We start from the raw sequence: 16072 nt of genomic DNA on the forward strand, positions 1-16072 counted from the left end.
CAGCGGATCATGCTGACATCAAGACCGCAATTAGTCAGTTTAGCCAAGAGGTGATTGTAGGATACCAGATTGAAGGCTTTTTTAAAGTCGAGGTATACAACGTCAATCTCTTTCCCCTTGTCCAGGTGATACGTCACCTGGTTGTAAAAGGAAATGAGATTGGTCAAGCAAGACCTACCTGCAACAAACTCATGCTGGGTATCCCTCAGGATATTGCCGTCAGCTAGTCTGTTAAGGATGGCCTCCATGATAATCTTTTCCAAGACCTTCCCCAAGACAGAGGTCAGGCTGATGGGCCTGTAGTTTGCCAGATCCACTTTCCTCCCTTTCTTGAAAACAGGCACCACATTGGTCCTCTTCCAATCATCGGGCACTTCACCAGACAGCTGACAACTCTCAAAGATCCGTGCCAGAGGATGAGCTATGATGCTCGCCAGCTCCCTGAGTACCCTTGGGTATAACCCATCAGGGCCAGATGACTTGAAGGTATCCAGCCTGTCGAGGTTTTCCTTCACAAGGTCAGCTTCGATGGAGGGCAAGGAATCTCCCTCGTCCAGACCTCCCTGAACCATAGTGGGCAGGGCCGTCCCATGGAACTGGTGAAAAACTGACGCGAAGTACCCATTTAGCAAGTTCGCTTTTTCCTGAGCATCAGTTGTCAGTTGCCCCATCAGGTTTAGCAGGGGTCCAATGTTGCCCTTGCTTTTCCTCCAGCTCCCCACATATCTAAAAAAGGACTTTTTATTTTCCTTGATATTTGTAGCTATCTGGAGTTCCATTGCAGCCTTGGCTTTCCTGATTTGCTGTCTGAAGTCTGGACTAAAGTAGAGAATTCCTCCTTGGTAGCAGTTCCAGTCCTCCATCCTTTGTAGGTCTTCCTTTTAAGATACAGGAGGTCCACCAGTTCCCTGGACAGCCAAGGGGGCTGCTGTGCCCATTTGCTGCCTTTCACAGATTTCACAGACATCAGGGCTGGAAGGGACCTCGGGAGATCATCGAGTCCAGCCCCCTGCCCAACAGGCAGGAAGTCAGCTGGGGTCATAGGATCCCAGCAAGATAAGCATCCAATTTACTCTTGAAGGTGTTCAATGTAGGTGCTTGAACCACCTCCGCTGACAGACTGTTCCAGACCTTGGGGGCTCGGACAGTAAAGAAATTCTTCCTTATATCCAGCCTGAAACGGTCTTGCAGGAGTTTGTGACCGTTCGACCTCGTCATCCTTTGGGGCGCTCTGGTGAACAAAAGTTCCCCCAGATCCTGGTGGTCACCCTTGATAAACTTATAGGTGGCCATCAGATCACCCCTGAGCCTACGCTTTTCCAGGCTAAAGAGTCCCATGTCTCTCAGCCTATCATAGTAAGATCTGTTTTCCTGACCTCTGATCATGTGCGTGGCTCTCCTCTGGACTCTCTCAAGCTTCTCCACATCCTTTTTGAATTGTGGAGCCCAAAACTGGACGCAGTACTCCAGCTGCAGCCTCACCAAGGCCGAGTACAAGGGGAGAATGATGTCCCGGGATTTGCTCGAGAAGCATCTATGGATGCAAGCCAGCGTTTTGGTCGCTTTACTACCCGCAGCATTGCATTGCAGACTCATGTTCATCTTGTGGTCAATGATGACCCCCAAGTCTCTTTCTTCTGTAGTGCTAGCCAACGTAGCACTGCCAAGCCTATAAGGATGCTGCAGGTTTTTCCTCCCAAGGTGGAGAATCTTGCATTTTTCGGTGTTAAACACCATCAGATTCTCATCTGCCCATTTGCTGAGCTTGTCCAGGTCAGCTTGGATCACCCGCCTATCTTCTGGCATGGATGCTTTGCCCCAAAGTTTGGTGTCATCGGCAAACTTGGCCAGTCCACTCCAATGTCCACATCATTAATGAAGATGTTGAACAGGATGGGTCCAAGGACAGAGCCTTGAGGGACCCCACTGGTCACAGGGTACCACGATGAGTGACTGCCATCAATTACAACCCTCTGGGTCCGACCACGGAGCCAATTTCCCAGCCAGCGGATCGTGGTGGAGCCAAGGCCACAACTGGCCAGTTTGGCCAAGAGGTGATCATGGCATACCAGATCAAAAGCTTTTTTGAAGTCAAGATATATGACATCAATCTCTTCTCCCTCGTCCAGGTGATAGGTCACCTGGTCGTAGAAGGAAATAAGATTGGTCAAACAAGACCTACCCGCAACAAACCCGTGCTGGCTATCCCTTAGGATGTTAGCCTGGGCCAGTCCATCAAGGATGGCCTCCTTAATAAACTTTTCTAAGATCTTCCCCAGGATAGAAGTCAGGCTAATGGGCCTGTAGTTAGCCGGATCCACTCTCCTCCCTTTCTTGAAGATCGGCACCACATTGGCCTTCTTCCAGTCTTCGGGCACTACACCAGAGCGCCAGGAGTTTTCAAAGATCCGTGCCAGGGGCTGGGCTATGACGCTCGCCAGCTCCTTGAGTACCCTGGGGTGCAGATTGTCAGGGCCAGCTGACTTGAAGGTATCCAGCTTCTCAAGGTGTTCCTTCACGAGGTCAGCATTTATGGAGGGTAGGGGATCCCCATTACCCGGATCTCCCTGTCCCATAGCAGGCATGGGCCTCCCATGTGACTGATGAAAGACTGACGCAAAGTACCTATTTAATAGGTTGGCTTTCTCCTGGGCGTCAGTTGCCAGTTGCCCCATTTGGTTTAGCAGGAGTCCAACGTTGCCCTTGCTTTTCCTCTGGCTCCTCACATATCTGAAAAAGGACTTTTTGTTGTCCTTGATGCTTGAAGCTAGTTGGAGTCCAGTTGCAGCCTTGGCTTTCCTGGTTTGCCCCCTGCAGGACCGGACCAGTGCAGAATAATCCTCCTTGGAGGTGAATCCCGTCCTCCATCCTTTGTAGGCTTTCCTTTTTAGCCGCAGGAGGTCCGCCAGGTCCCTGGAGAGCCAGGGGGGCTGCTGTGCCTTCTTGCTGCCTTTCCTCTGAGTTGGAATAGATTTAGCTTGTGCACTGAGGATCGCTTCCTTGAGAAGCAACCACTCTTCTTGAACTCCCATCTCCCTGGGGTCATGGTCCCTAAGGGCCTGACCGACAAGCCTCTTGAGCTTGTCAAAGTCGGCTTTTCTGAAGTCAAGGATGGGATAGACTTTGCTTACGCATCCAGGATTGCTCCCTTGAGGAGCAACCACTCATCCTGAACTCCCCTCTCCATTGTCAGAGAGGCCATTCGGTTGTGGCCTCTCTGACAAGCCTCCTTAGCTTGTCAAAGTCAGCTTTCCTGAAGTCAAAGACTTCTGCATTACTGACTGACTTGCCAGCTTTACAGCAGATGGTGAAGGTGATCAGTTCGTGATCACTGTCACCGAGCTTTCCTTCAATTGTTAAGTTGCTAATTAGGTCATCCCTGGTTGCCAGTACAAGGTTGAGCAGCGCTTTAACTCCTGTTGGCCCGTAGACTTTCCGCATCAAATAGAGGTCATCCACAGAAGAGAAAGCCTTGTGACGGTTCAGATTTGGCCGGGCGCTCCTCCCATGAGATGACTGGGTAGTTAAAGTTTCCCATGACAACCATACACTGGGATTGTGTGGCCTCAGCCAATTCCCTAACAAACTCCTGGTCAAGGTCTTGACTCTGGGTAGGGGGTCTGTAGTAGACCCCCACCATAGTATCCCCTGCACCATGTTCCCCACAGATTTTAACCCAGAGGGTCTCAAGTTGTCCACCGTGGGTCCCAATTTCAGCTTGCAGGGACACATAGCTTTCCTTGACATAGAGAGCTATGCCCCCGCCCCTTTTGTCCACTCGATCCCTCCTGTACAAGGGTATAGCCGTCTATACCCGTGGTCCAGTCATGGGTGGAGTCCCACCAGGTCTCTGTTATCCCAATGATATCATAGTTATTTGCATTTAACAGGAGAACAAGTTCCTCCTGTTTATTTCCCAGGCTCCTGGCATTTGTGTATAGACATGCAAGTGTTCCCTTAAGGGCCCTTGCCTTGCCTACATTTTGTTCCAGGGCTGGGGCTGGGGTAGGATCCCTTATGTGCCTTGGTCTGCTGGCTTTGCAAGGGCCACTCAGTGGGCCTGCAGTGGTAGTAGTCCTCCCACCCCCTGGAGGGCTTAGTTTAAAGCCCAGTGGAGCAGGTCAGCCAGTCTAGCTGAGAAGAGCCTCTTCCCCAGTGGAAAGAGGTGGAGGCTGTCCCTTCCCAACAGCTCACTGCCCCTCTCTCCAAAGAGCAGACTGTGGTCATGGAAAACAAAGCCTTCCCGATGACACCAGCACCGCAGTCTTTGGTTCACTACCTCAATCCTCCTCTGCCTCCTCAGCCCATAACCCAAAACTGGGAAGATCAATGAAAACATCACCTGTGCCCCCAGACCTTTTATCCCTGCACCCAAATCCCTGTAGCACCTCATGACCCCGCTAGCAGCACTCCAAGCCGTGTCATTGGTGCCCACATGGATGAGGAGCATGGGATAGTGGTCTGTGGGCTGGAGGAGTTTAGGGATCTTCGCAATGTCACAGATGTGGGCCCCCAGGAAGCAACAAACTTCCCAGGCTAAGGGGTTGGGGCGGCAGATTGCCCCCTCAGTCCCCCTCAGGATGGAGTCTCCCATGACAAACACTTTGCGTTTGGTCTTGGGGAGAGTGGGAACGGTAGCTACAGTGTCATCTGTGTTGGCCGCGGGAGCTGGCAACTCAGCAGGTTCTGCTGGAGCTGCAAGAGGCTCGTACCTGTTGCAAAGCTCGAGTGGGGCATGGGCCTTGGTGCGGCAGGCCCTGGGGCCCTTGACCACCTTGGTCCAACCCCATGGCTGGACAGAAGGGGAGGTCCCCAGATCCTCCCTTCTCCTGGAGGGAGACCATGGTCTACCCTCCGTCTCCTCGGGGAGAAGGGCCTGGCAGCAGGAGTCTATCTGCTGCTCACAGTCCCTGATGGCAAGCAGTCTCTGGACTGTGGCATGGAGTTCCTCAAGCTGGTGTGCCAGAGACCCCAGTAGGGAGCAGACCCCACAAGGGGAGGTGGTCATGCTCCCAGATCCCAGAGCCTGAAGAAGGGACAGGCAGTCCCTGCAGCCGAGAGCCAAAGGCTCTGTCTGCATGAAGCCCGGAACCATGGGCTCCATCTGGGTGGCCGTCTCTGTGCTGCAGACCCCAAGGGGACCCGAGGGGTGCGGCGTGTGCCCATCCATGTCATGCCCCTGGTGGGCTGGATACGACTGGGACTGCTTACTCTGGGGGACTCACAGGCAGGGCCTCGGGCCCTCCCACTCGCCCTCCTGTGCGAACTCCTGCACTAACTCATTCGCCAGGCCCAGGAATGCACCTGTTTGCGCGGCCTGTTCGCAAGGCTCTGGTTGCATGGCTCCCTGGGGGGCTGGGTGAAGTAGGAGCCAGGGGGTGGGACGTGACCCTCATTGGCCCACTTAGCCCGTTCCCAGCTGGTTAGGTCCCACCCTCCATGGGCGCCTGCTTACCTGCCGGCAGGCCGGGGCTTGTCAGGGGTCCTGGGATTGTTGCTGGGGTCCCTGGGCTCAGGGGTGCAGCGGGCTTACACCCGCACGTCTAGCACCGGAGCCAGGACTCTAATGGGGCTTATGCCATCGCTGGGCCCTTTTTAAACTGTGCGCATGCGCAGAAGGGCCAGCCAGCACCTCAGTGCTTTTGGGGGGGCTAAGGGGGGTCCCTCCCCTCCACTGAGGGAAGGAACAGGTGTGTGATTTCCCCCTAACCCTAACCCCTAGTTGGGATGATCCTGCTTTGAGCGGGACATTGGACTAAATGACCTCCTGAGGTCCCTTCCAACCCTAATTTTCTACGATTCTATGATTCAGTCAACTATGAGCAGGCCCTGTCCAGGTGAGCACTTGAGACTCTTGTTCATATCAGTGTTAAATCCTGAAGGACTCTGTCTTGCAGGATTGGGCCCCAAAGCAAGGTACAATCAATGTCCACTAGGGGTGCACCAATAGAGATTTTCTTGGCGACACCGATAGCCAATTATTCCCCAGGTATATTGGCCAATACTGATCCAATAACTGATCTATAGGAGCACAGCTAGACAGCGTAAAGAGCAGCACCCTGCAGGTAAGTCTGTGGAAGAAAAAGGGCGTGGGGAAGGGAAGGGGAATGGGGCAGGCAGATCAAGGCTTCCAGGATGAGGGAGTGGGGCATGGGCAGGGGCAGGGGCAGGGGCTGGAGCTGGGGCTGGGGGGTGGTGAATGGGACCCCAGAGCTGGGGTGGGGAACTGGACAGAGCCACAGGTGGCTCATCCAAAGGATCAGTATCCCGGTGCTTAAAAACGGCAGCAGGGGTGCTTGAACTAATGCTCATCTAATGAGCTTTAGTTCAAGTGCTACCACCACCATTTTTAAGCTTTTTAAGAGTGGAGCTGCATGGGGTGAGGGCAGAGGCAAGCTGCCTGCTGTGGACTCACGGCTTTCTGCTCTGCTGCCTTTCCCCCAGGAACTACACACTGGCTGCACTATGTCCCCTGCCTGCCCAGCTGCAGCAGGCTCGGTGTGCAGTGGCTGCATGGGTAACATGTGGCTCCCAGGGCAAAGGCAGCAGGGTGGAGAGCCCCAGACCCACAGCTGGCAGCCTGCATCTGCTTCACGCATAAACCTGGGGGTGCACATGCCCCCTTATGCCTCCCCCAAGGGTGTGTCCAACAGCAGAGAGCTGTGCCCCCTGGACAAGCAGCCTGCAACACCATCCCGCTCCTCTCCCCCAACCCTGGGGTCCCATACACTGCCCTGGCTGGGCAGTGCTCCCAGAGCCAACTCCACCCCCTTCTCCTGCCTCACTACCTCCCTCACCATAAGGGCCTTGATCTGTAGCCCCCCACACCGATTCCCTCCCCCCACATCCCTTCCCTTTTACAGACTTACCTGCAGGGCTCTGCTCTACACACTGCCTGGCTGAATTTCTGGCCACATGTACGTGTACGGCTGTACACATGCACAAAGTATCCGGTGCCCCTGGCCAGAAGGCATATTATATTTATCAGTACATTATTGGCTATGCCAGACAAAAAAAGCTGATAGCCAATAACGTTAATTTTCCTTTTACTGGTGCTGATCTAAAATGGCACTTGTATATCAGTGCACCTCTGACGTCCACATGTTAGGGGGCTGCTTCTTCAGCACACTTTGTTCCAAGATTCTTAGGTCAGCTGTAGAGGGGGCAGAAAATACTAGACGAATACTAGAATACTAGAAGAATAGACTTCAGAAGACTATTAATGAATAACTATATAAAAGCGGGAGACTGAGCATTCTGCATTCTGAACAGCACGTGCAACTCATCAGAAGTCAGTAAATAAGGTTGAATTTGCTGACACCAGACTGACGGTACATGCTCCTTGGTGCCACTTGCCCTGATTTCCTATGTACATCAACTATGTGAGTGTTAGTAAATCTGCAGGTGTTGCCTCTCCTCCCATGTCTCCATACAACATTGCACTTGGGATCACCCTTGGAGCAGTACAGGAAGTACAGAGCCATCTGTGGATTTATAAATGCTTCCCTTCTCCACCACACAGAGACTACAGGCAGGATTAGTCCTTCATCTGAGACCTTAGCTCTAGCTGCAAGCCTTAGCAGTATTCTACTAATTGTTAAAAAATTACCAACCTCAATAAGCTTTTTCCAGTCTAACTTACTAACAGTTAGTGTAGCTCAGGGTCTTAGCAAGCAGTTGCAGTTGTCAGCTGAAGAGTTAACTCACTAATTTGGATTTGGGAGAAAAAGCTGGATGTTTTACAGTTACACACAGTAAGGCTGTCTGTGTTCAGATATAGCAGACAGGCACAGACTTCACTGCCAGCTCTCCCTGCATCGGCAGGAGAACGGGGCCGGGTTTGGATATAATTGGGCCTACAGCACTAATGGAATGAACCGATCCGGCAATGAACAAAGGACACAATGTTAACGGTAGGATGCAATTCATAATTGTACAGTGATCCAATGTTCAACCTAGCTGACATGATGGCTTGTCACTGTTGATCTAGTTACACACATGACCAGCATAATTCATGTGAGAAACAAAGGATGATAGCATAATCTTTTGCAGTTTAGAAACTGGGGAGTGTGTCTGTTTATGCTGAAACACTGCCTTTTCCACAAGCCAGCAGAAATGCTGAGCACTCAACTGGGATTCTCTCATAGAAAGTAAAAACAGAAGCCAACAGTGATTTGGATCACATATTACCCAGTTTTCCCCCTTTAAAATAAACATTACTGACCTTTACTAAGCAAATCAAGTAATAAATCACAGCAGTGATGCAGCTAAATTTGACAGGACATGTAAGATATGCAAAACTGTGAACAAACAATGAAAGCTCTCCGCAAAGTAATCTAACATGGCCTATGATTTACCATGTCTTACTCAGCCTGCTCTGTGAGCAACGCCTCGGTCCGTCTGTCAGCAATGCATGTGCTCTGTGTGGGAGGGAAAAACAGACAAAACATCCATAGCTTGCTGTGCTGAGATGATTTTGTTTGCTAGGAAACTGTTATTAGTACCCCTTCCTTTTTTTTTTTTTTTTTTTACAGGCAGCATTTTCCAAAGCAAATTCAAGATCTGAAAGGGAAGCCAAGCTAAGGATACAAAGCAGTTTAGACAACAGATGTAGTCTTTTAATATCTGTATACATTCACAAGTCTGGCCATCCAGTTCAGGCCATCTAAGTACAGATAATCTGAATCTTAGTGTGTAACAAGGAGATCATTTAATTCTCCACATTTATACAAAGGCATATTATCAAATGATAGTAATAGCAATCTTATTGCAGGAAATGTGTTTGATATTTCTCACTGCAGATATAAGGGAACATTGCAAGCTGTACACCTTCGCTTTCCTTTCGCTGCATTTACTTAACTGATACTTTAATCATATCCAATGTAATTTAGTGACACGGTTTGTTACTATATCAGCTCAAAAATGTATGGTTAAAAGTGAATGCTACATGTAATTTTACACTGTTGTATTTCAATAGGATATGAACCCTGCATGCATACACACTGGAAAAATAAATAAATCCATGAAGATTAAAAGAGATGTTTTTCAAAGGCATCAAAGGTACATATGGAGCTCAAGCACCAGTGACAATCTGAGGTGGGTGTTTCACTGCCTTTGACTATCTCCCCCTTCAACTCTTTTTAAATTTGGCCACATAAATTGTTATTAAACTTCCCTTGTAAAGTGGCACTGGGAGCGGGGCTATGGCAAAATCTGGGATGGCTGCAGTCCCCTCCGTAGCCCCTGCCCCAAGCCCAACCCCTGCCTAGAAGAGCCTGGTGCAGCCCCGGTTCCAGCCTGCAGCTGCAGCCTGCTCACCCCACTCCACTCAGATCCAGGGGCACTTGCCCTCCCCTCCCCCACCCATGCCCTCCCGGGGTGCATACAATGGCAGGAGCCATCCCTACCACACAAGCCATGGCTCTGTCCCGTGCCCGCCCCCCACCAGCTGCGCAGCACCTGCCCCTTCCCTCACTCTCCAACCACAACAGACTTACCAGCTGCATGTTTGACACAAAATCAAAAACATTTCCCTTATATCTGCAGTGAGAAATTTCAAACACATTTCCTGCAATAGGATTCCTATTACTATAATTTGATAATATGCCTTTGTATAAATGTGGAGAATTAAATGATCTCCTTGTTCCAGCTGTACTGGAAATCAGATTGGTATCGGCCAATATGCTTCCTTAAAAATTGGCTATTGGTTTTGGCCCCCAAAATCTCTATCGGTGCACCCCTAGGCTTTGTCCTTGAGATGCCAAAGTGTTTCCTGTTGGAAAAAATATAACAGACCCCCACTAATCTACATTAATGACTGAGGACCATTCCCAAATTATTAAAGTTTGGTACTTAGTAGTAATACAAAGCCCGCTAAGTGTGAACTACCAAGTATACTTAATTAATTTTGTTTGAAGTTTATACTGAATGATTTCTAAATACTTAAACACTTCTGAATAAATGTTCTAGACCAATTAAAAATCTTATCAATGGGGCAGCAGCTCAGCCCAACTTTTTGGTTCTTCAAGAGGTGAGGAGACAATATTTGTGCAGATTATGATACACTTAGTGAAGTTCTACTACAAATGTAAGACTGGAATAAATTAGTACTATAATAAATGTCTGTTTTAACTGCATTCCTCATTCTATGAGATACAGACTTAATGTGAAAGAACTTGAAACCAAATCTTCAGCTCATTATTCCCACTATTTCCAATCTTAATCAGTTATGGATATTTACAACCTACAAGTTAGATTAGTGTTTCCAATATAATTAATGGTAACAGCACTTTCAATCCACGCCCAGTTCCCATGCATTTTTTTAACAATTGCTAACCTAATAAGGTCAAATGTCTTCCCATTTCAAAATGTAATTGCCTTTTCAGACACAGAACATATAAATACATTAATCCATCAGCTGGTAAATAAAGCATTTAGATAATGTTTCTGCACCCCACTCAAAAACAGGCTTTACATATTCTGATTTGGTATAGCCATTGAGCCAGAAATTGGATGCCTGGCTAAATTGAAAAGATTGCTAATTTATTTAGACACGAGCAAAAAACAGTGTTTTTATGCATGTACAAAGTTCTAAACTGTTTAAGGAAACAGCAAGTATTATAGCAAAATACGGCCCCTGTGAAAGGGCTTTGTCTGGCCTGCAGTAGGTCCCTTGGTCCTGCCTGGCCCAGGCGCTGCCCAGCCATGGTGGGTCCTGCAGCCCCCTGGGCATGCAGCCAGGGTTGGGACAGCTCCACAGCTGGACTGCCTTTCTAGGCAGCCCAGGCAGCCATGGCTCCTTCCAGCTGCCTCTACCACTGGCCCCAGCCCCATAGTACCAACGGGGACCAGTGTGCATAGTACAGACCCAGTGTGCCCTGCACCTGCTCTGGACTCATCCGTCCAGACTCAGCAGCTACAGCAGCGGTGGCTGCAGGTCAGAAACTGTTGCTCAGTGTGAGGGAAATATGGCCCCTCCCCCTCGCCACTGCCAGGCAGTTCTTGGTGCAACCACCCAGAGTCCAAGCCACACCACGCTGCCCTGCGCATCCACCAATGTCACCACGGCCAGGGTGCACTGTAGCTGCTCTGCACTGGCACTGCCACTGCACTGGGCAGCCCAGAAGCAATGGTGATAGTGGCAAAGATGCAGGGCAGCCCAGGCAGCAGTGATGGCAGCAGAGCCACAGGGCAGCCTGGCACAGCATGGGCTCCAGGTGGCTGCATCAAGAACTCCCCAGCAGCAGCAAGGGGCAGGGGCTGTGTGCGCAGGTTCCCGCCAATACCACGGAGCTGGGGCCAGTGGCAGCAGCAGCCAGAAGAAGTCACCCCAACTCAGCTGCATGCCAGGGGGCAGCAGGACATGCCGCTGATACACGTGACATGCACACCCCCCATACCCTTAAACCCTCCCCCAAAAATCCCACAACCACATCCTCCTCCACACATAATCACATACCCCACAAACACTGCACCCACCCACACAAACCCCACACACCCAAGAGCCTCTGGGGGGAGCTCCACTCACTGGTACACATACATACCTCACCACACACACACACACACACACACCCAGCCACTCTCCCACAGCCCCCACAAATCTGATACCCCACCCACACACATCCCAACAAACCCCCCCATACCCACCCACCCAGATCCACACCCCCCATACCTTCCCCCACACCCTATATAAATAGACATTCACACACACACACATTCACAGCCCCCCACGAAACCCATACAAGTCCTTGTCTAATCTATTCCTATAACTACATAATCAATCCTAGCACTTGAGCATGATGGGTCACTCTGAATCTGAGACAAAACCTTGTAAGTGTTCATACATCAAGATGAACATTCTGCTCCTTTGGGGTTGCACTGCTAAGCAAATGAGTTGCTGCATTTTTATGCCAGTAGGACCGTGAAGGTGTACAAGTTCCTTCCTAGATATGTTACACAGTAATCAACCATACTGGTAGTCTGGGTATGAGTCCTCATGGCCACTGGGGTCTGTATTAATCAGCATCTCTTTGCAAAGCACAACTCAGCTGTACCTGCCAGACAGCTCAATATATCAGTATGTAGGGCTGGTTCAAAATGTCTCCTTTCCATATGCAATCAAATAAATGCAACACAGCATTTCAGCCAAGAGTGTTCTTATAATGCCTTAGTTCTCATCTATTTTTGCCCGAGTCTTCATCTTAGAACATACTGTACTATATACTTTGACCTGCAGCCCTGAGGAAAGTTTAGATGGCATCTTAAATACAAGTAATATCCTGCTGCAAAGCAAAAAGCTCTGCAGCAGCACATGTGTAAATGCTACCTCTACTGGCTCGGCTTCAAAGCAGGGGCTGTCTGCTGGCTAGCCCTACAATGAAGCACCTTTGTACCCCAGCCAGCCCTTCCACAGCACATTAAGTCAGGTCCCCTGCCACTCAGAGCTGCTTCAACCCAGCTCATTGTGCTGCGGTCCCAGGTGCACATGCAACAGTGTGCCCAGGAGCAATAAACTCCAGAGCAATAAGCTCAAGCACATTAATACACATAAGTTGATGCGCCCACTCCCTCACACTGGAACCTATAAGCAGAGTCAGCAGACATTTATAGCCTCTAAAAAGATCAGACCTTACAACTAAAAAAAGATCAGACCTTGAGAGAAGTATTCCCAAGTCCTCCGCTCCTGGCCTTCAAGCAACCTCTAAATCTGACCCAACTCATTTTCAGAAGCAAACGGCTTCAACAATAACTGGAAAATCTGTCAATGCATCTCCAGCCCCACAGCACTGCCACCCTTAAGAAAAAAGAATCAAAATCTACAGATTCTATACCTGCACATCAAAGAATGTGGTATTTCTCATCCAGTGTTCCAGATGCCTCCATGGAAACTATGGGGATGAAACTAGACAGGAACTACATGCCAGAATGAACTCTCATAGAAAAAATAAAAAAGACAGAGATATACATGTGCCGGCATGAATATATTTTTCACAAAACAACCATTCTTTCTCTGACCTCACAATCCTCATGCTCAAAGGGAATTTACAAAATACCTCCAAAAGGCAAGCCTGAGAACAGAAATTCATAATTCCACTGGGCAGTAAAAAATCTGGTCTTAATATAGACAATGGCTATGTCTCATTAAAACCTTACGACTGCCAATCATCTCCCTCCACCTCACAGGTAGTAACTGCCACCTTCCTGAATGGTCCAGTTCTGCCACTAACTGGATTGCCTCTTCCCTTGCATTTTTGCCTTATAACTAATATAATGGCTTCTGTTCACACCTTTTCGCTTCTAGCTCACAGCCCTCCTCCATCACCCCAAAGAAACTATTTGCATTCACATGGAGTCTTTTCTCTGATATTTAGCTCAACCTGCATCTGCTTCCCCTTCAGACCGGAGGAAGGGTACCTAATGCCCAGAACATTGTTCAGCTGCTTTCCCACCTAAACTATTGGTTCAATAAACAGTATCATAAAAAGCCTTGCCTCTCAACATTTCCAGGACCATCATGGCTACAACAACACTCTGACCCTACTACTTGTATTTTATAATTCCTTGCATTACCATCTACCTGGACAATTATATGAATGAATATAAATAAACATGCGGCTACATATCTTGCACTGCATATTCTGAAGGTGTGATTTTATTCATGACCATCTAAGAAACCAAGACTTTGGACATTCTCCTTTATGACTGACTTCATAAATTGCTACTATTTTTAACAATACATGAATAATGCCTGGGAGGAGGGGTCTGAGGAACATATACTGCTTCATTCAAGGAAGTGCCCCTTTTTGCTCTAAACCCTCTATACCTCCTCCACCTGCTTCAACTGTCTTTGCTGTGAGTGCTTTAGAAGTTGGAGTATGCATGAGCTCCAATGATGATCTTTGCTGTCTCTGCTGTTGGCAACCATTGAAAATAAAAATGAACAAGTGAAGTCACAGAAAATGCTTTAGGGTGCTAAAGTCGAAGCTACTCTGTTCTCTGAACCTACAGCGTAAGGCCTTTTTCAATGAGCGGTAATTAGTTTTTCCACACAAAACCCAGAAAAAAATTCCTATCACTTCCCACATTCATCACCCTGAGGACAGAGAATATACCTGACCCAAAGCATAAGAAGAGAGGAAGCAGGCACTGGAAAACCTCTACCTTTTACAAGAAGATAGGAGCTTATCATCGTTTCCACTTTTCTGTAACTTGGTCTAACCCACCTTCATTGGTTTCCCTCACAGAACTCCAGCCCAACTATGATGAGCTTCTCTTGCTCCTGCCCTTTCTGGTACCTGCCTGTCACCACCCAGTGGCACTGTGTTTGGCTTTGTGTGGAAAAGTCAGGCCCACTAGGCTTTCTCATAACTCTGCAAGCAGAACCAGACTTTCTTGCTGTACATTTAGGGCCCCTCTACATGTGCAGGTAAAGATATGATGGGATCCAATGCATGATCTACACAATCGCACCTCCTACTACGCCATATGTGTATGGCAGGAGGTATGACTGCGGGATCACAAATCAGATCCCATCACACCATACTGCTGGTGCAGCGGAAACCCAATCTTAGACTCCCCTTGTGCTGGCTCCCCTTGCTCTTCAGCTGATGGGACTCCCATCCATGCATGCGCCGCAGGGGTCCTGGAAGCAAGGATACTGCAACTGACTCGGCATTTGCTTCATGCACCTCTGTGGCTGAGACTGCAGCTGAAGCAGTGTCCCACTTCGCAGACTGAAACTGATGTGGTATCCCAACTGTGGGGGTGCTGAAGCAGGGAGCAAGAGAAAGAACCCAGGTCACAGGTCTCCTGCCTAGAATGTTAAGTGTTATTCTGTTTGTAACAAGCTAAGAAGGCGAACAGATAAGAGAGCTCCTCCTTCATACTGAGGCATGTGGGGTACAGGAGAAGGGATTGCTCTGTACTTTGACTTCATCTTAACTTAAAGGAATACAATTAAAGCTCTGTAAAGACTGAAACTGTGTGCCTGACAGTCTTGTCTCAAGTGTATATTAACAGCCTTTTATAGAAGCAGGACATTGGTTGCCATGTATTGTGTCAATAGTACAGCTGACAGTAGTTTTACAAAGAGTTTAGATTATGGATTGTTTAGGCTGGTTTGAATAGGGATGGTCCTGCCTCAGGCTGGGGGTTGGACCGGATGGCCTCTGGATGTCCCTTCCAGCTTGCCTTCTCTATGTTTCTACAAAACCATACTGGCTGACAGTTTCCAGCTTGCAAGTACATGAGATGGCTGAATATTTTAATATGTTTCTTTTATCAAATAATCTATTGCTCTAGTGACCTTAGGGATACTGTGATAGTAAGGGGGAAGGGAGAGGCCCCCTCTGATGGCACCTAGGGGTGCTTATACACGCCACAGGTGTTTAATTCAGTTTAGTTCTCCCTAAATTGAAATGGTAGGTTTTTAAAAACACCACTTCAATTTAGGGAAAATTAAACCAAACTAAACCCCCGCGGCATGTACGCAAGGGTAGGGGCCTGATCCTTACCTGCCTCTCTGACAGCTTAATGTTGCCTAGTGCTGTGAGAACATTTGGAGAGCGAAGACCACCCAACCCCACTCCTGTTACATCTACTCTGCAGCCATCTTAAGTGCCTCCATGGCCCACTGATTGGGAACCTCTGACCTATAGTATGCTTAGCTTTTTGCCTGTACTAGGAGTTAATCCAAGAAGAAAGGAGTGGAGGACAAGGGCTTTACTCAAACTTCAAGAAGCTCATTTGTTTTGGAAATGAGAACAAGCATGGGGGAGGGATTTGGAGAGGGTCCAGAAAGCCACTCGCATGATCAGGGGGCAGCAGGGTAGGCCCTACAAGGGCTACAAGACCTGAACCTGTTCAGTCTCCACAAGACAAGGCTGAGAGGGGATCTGGTAGCCGTCTATAAACTGGCCAAGGGAGACCAGCAGGCAATGGGAGAGTCCCTGTTCCCCCAAGCACTACTGGGAGTAACAAGGAATAACGGCCATAAGTTGACAGAGAGTAAATTCAGGCTAGATATCAGGAGGCACTACTTCACAGTCAGGGCGGCTAGGATCTGGAACTAGCT

General features: G+C 48.8%; 1 protein-coding gene and 1 long non-coding RNA gene across 5 annotated transcripts in view; one reads left to right on the plus strand and one right to left on the minus strand.

Annotated features, from left to right (window-relative positions):
* IDUA (alpha-L-iduronidase) overlaps window positions 1-16072 on the minus strand; it is an 88458-nt gene that overhangs the window by 36606 nt on the left and 35780 nt on the right. The gene's annotated exons all lie outside the window — the stretch shown is intronic.
* LOC149868665 (uncharacterized) lies at window positions 7523-14885 on the plus strand. The gene is made up of 3 exons (XR_016441014.1): window positions 7523-7913; window positions 8978-9096; window positions 13371-14885. It is a non-coding gene; the product is annotated as an uncharacterized LOC149868665 (long non-coding RNA).

This window comes from Crocodylus siamensis, chromosome 3 (assembly GCF_052110815.1).
Source record: "Crocodylus siamensis isolate JL-2025a chromosome 3, ASM5211081v1, whole genome shotgun sequence".
Taxonomy (NCBI): Eukaryota; Metazoa; Chordata; order Crocodylia; family Crocodylidae; genus Crocodylus; species Crocodylus siamensis.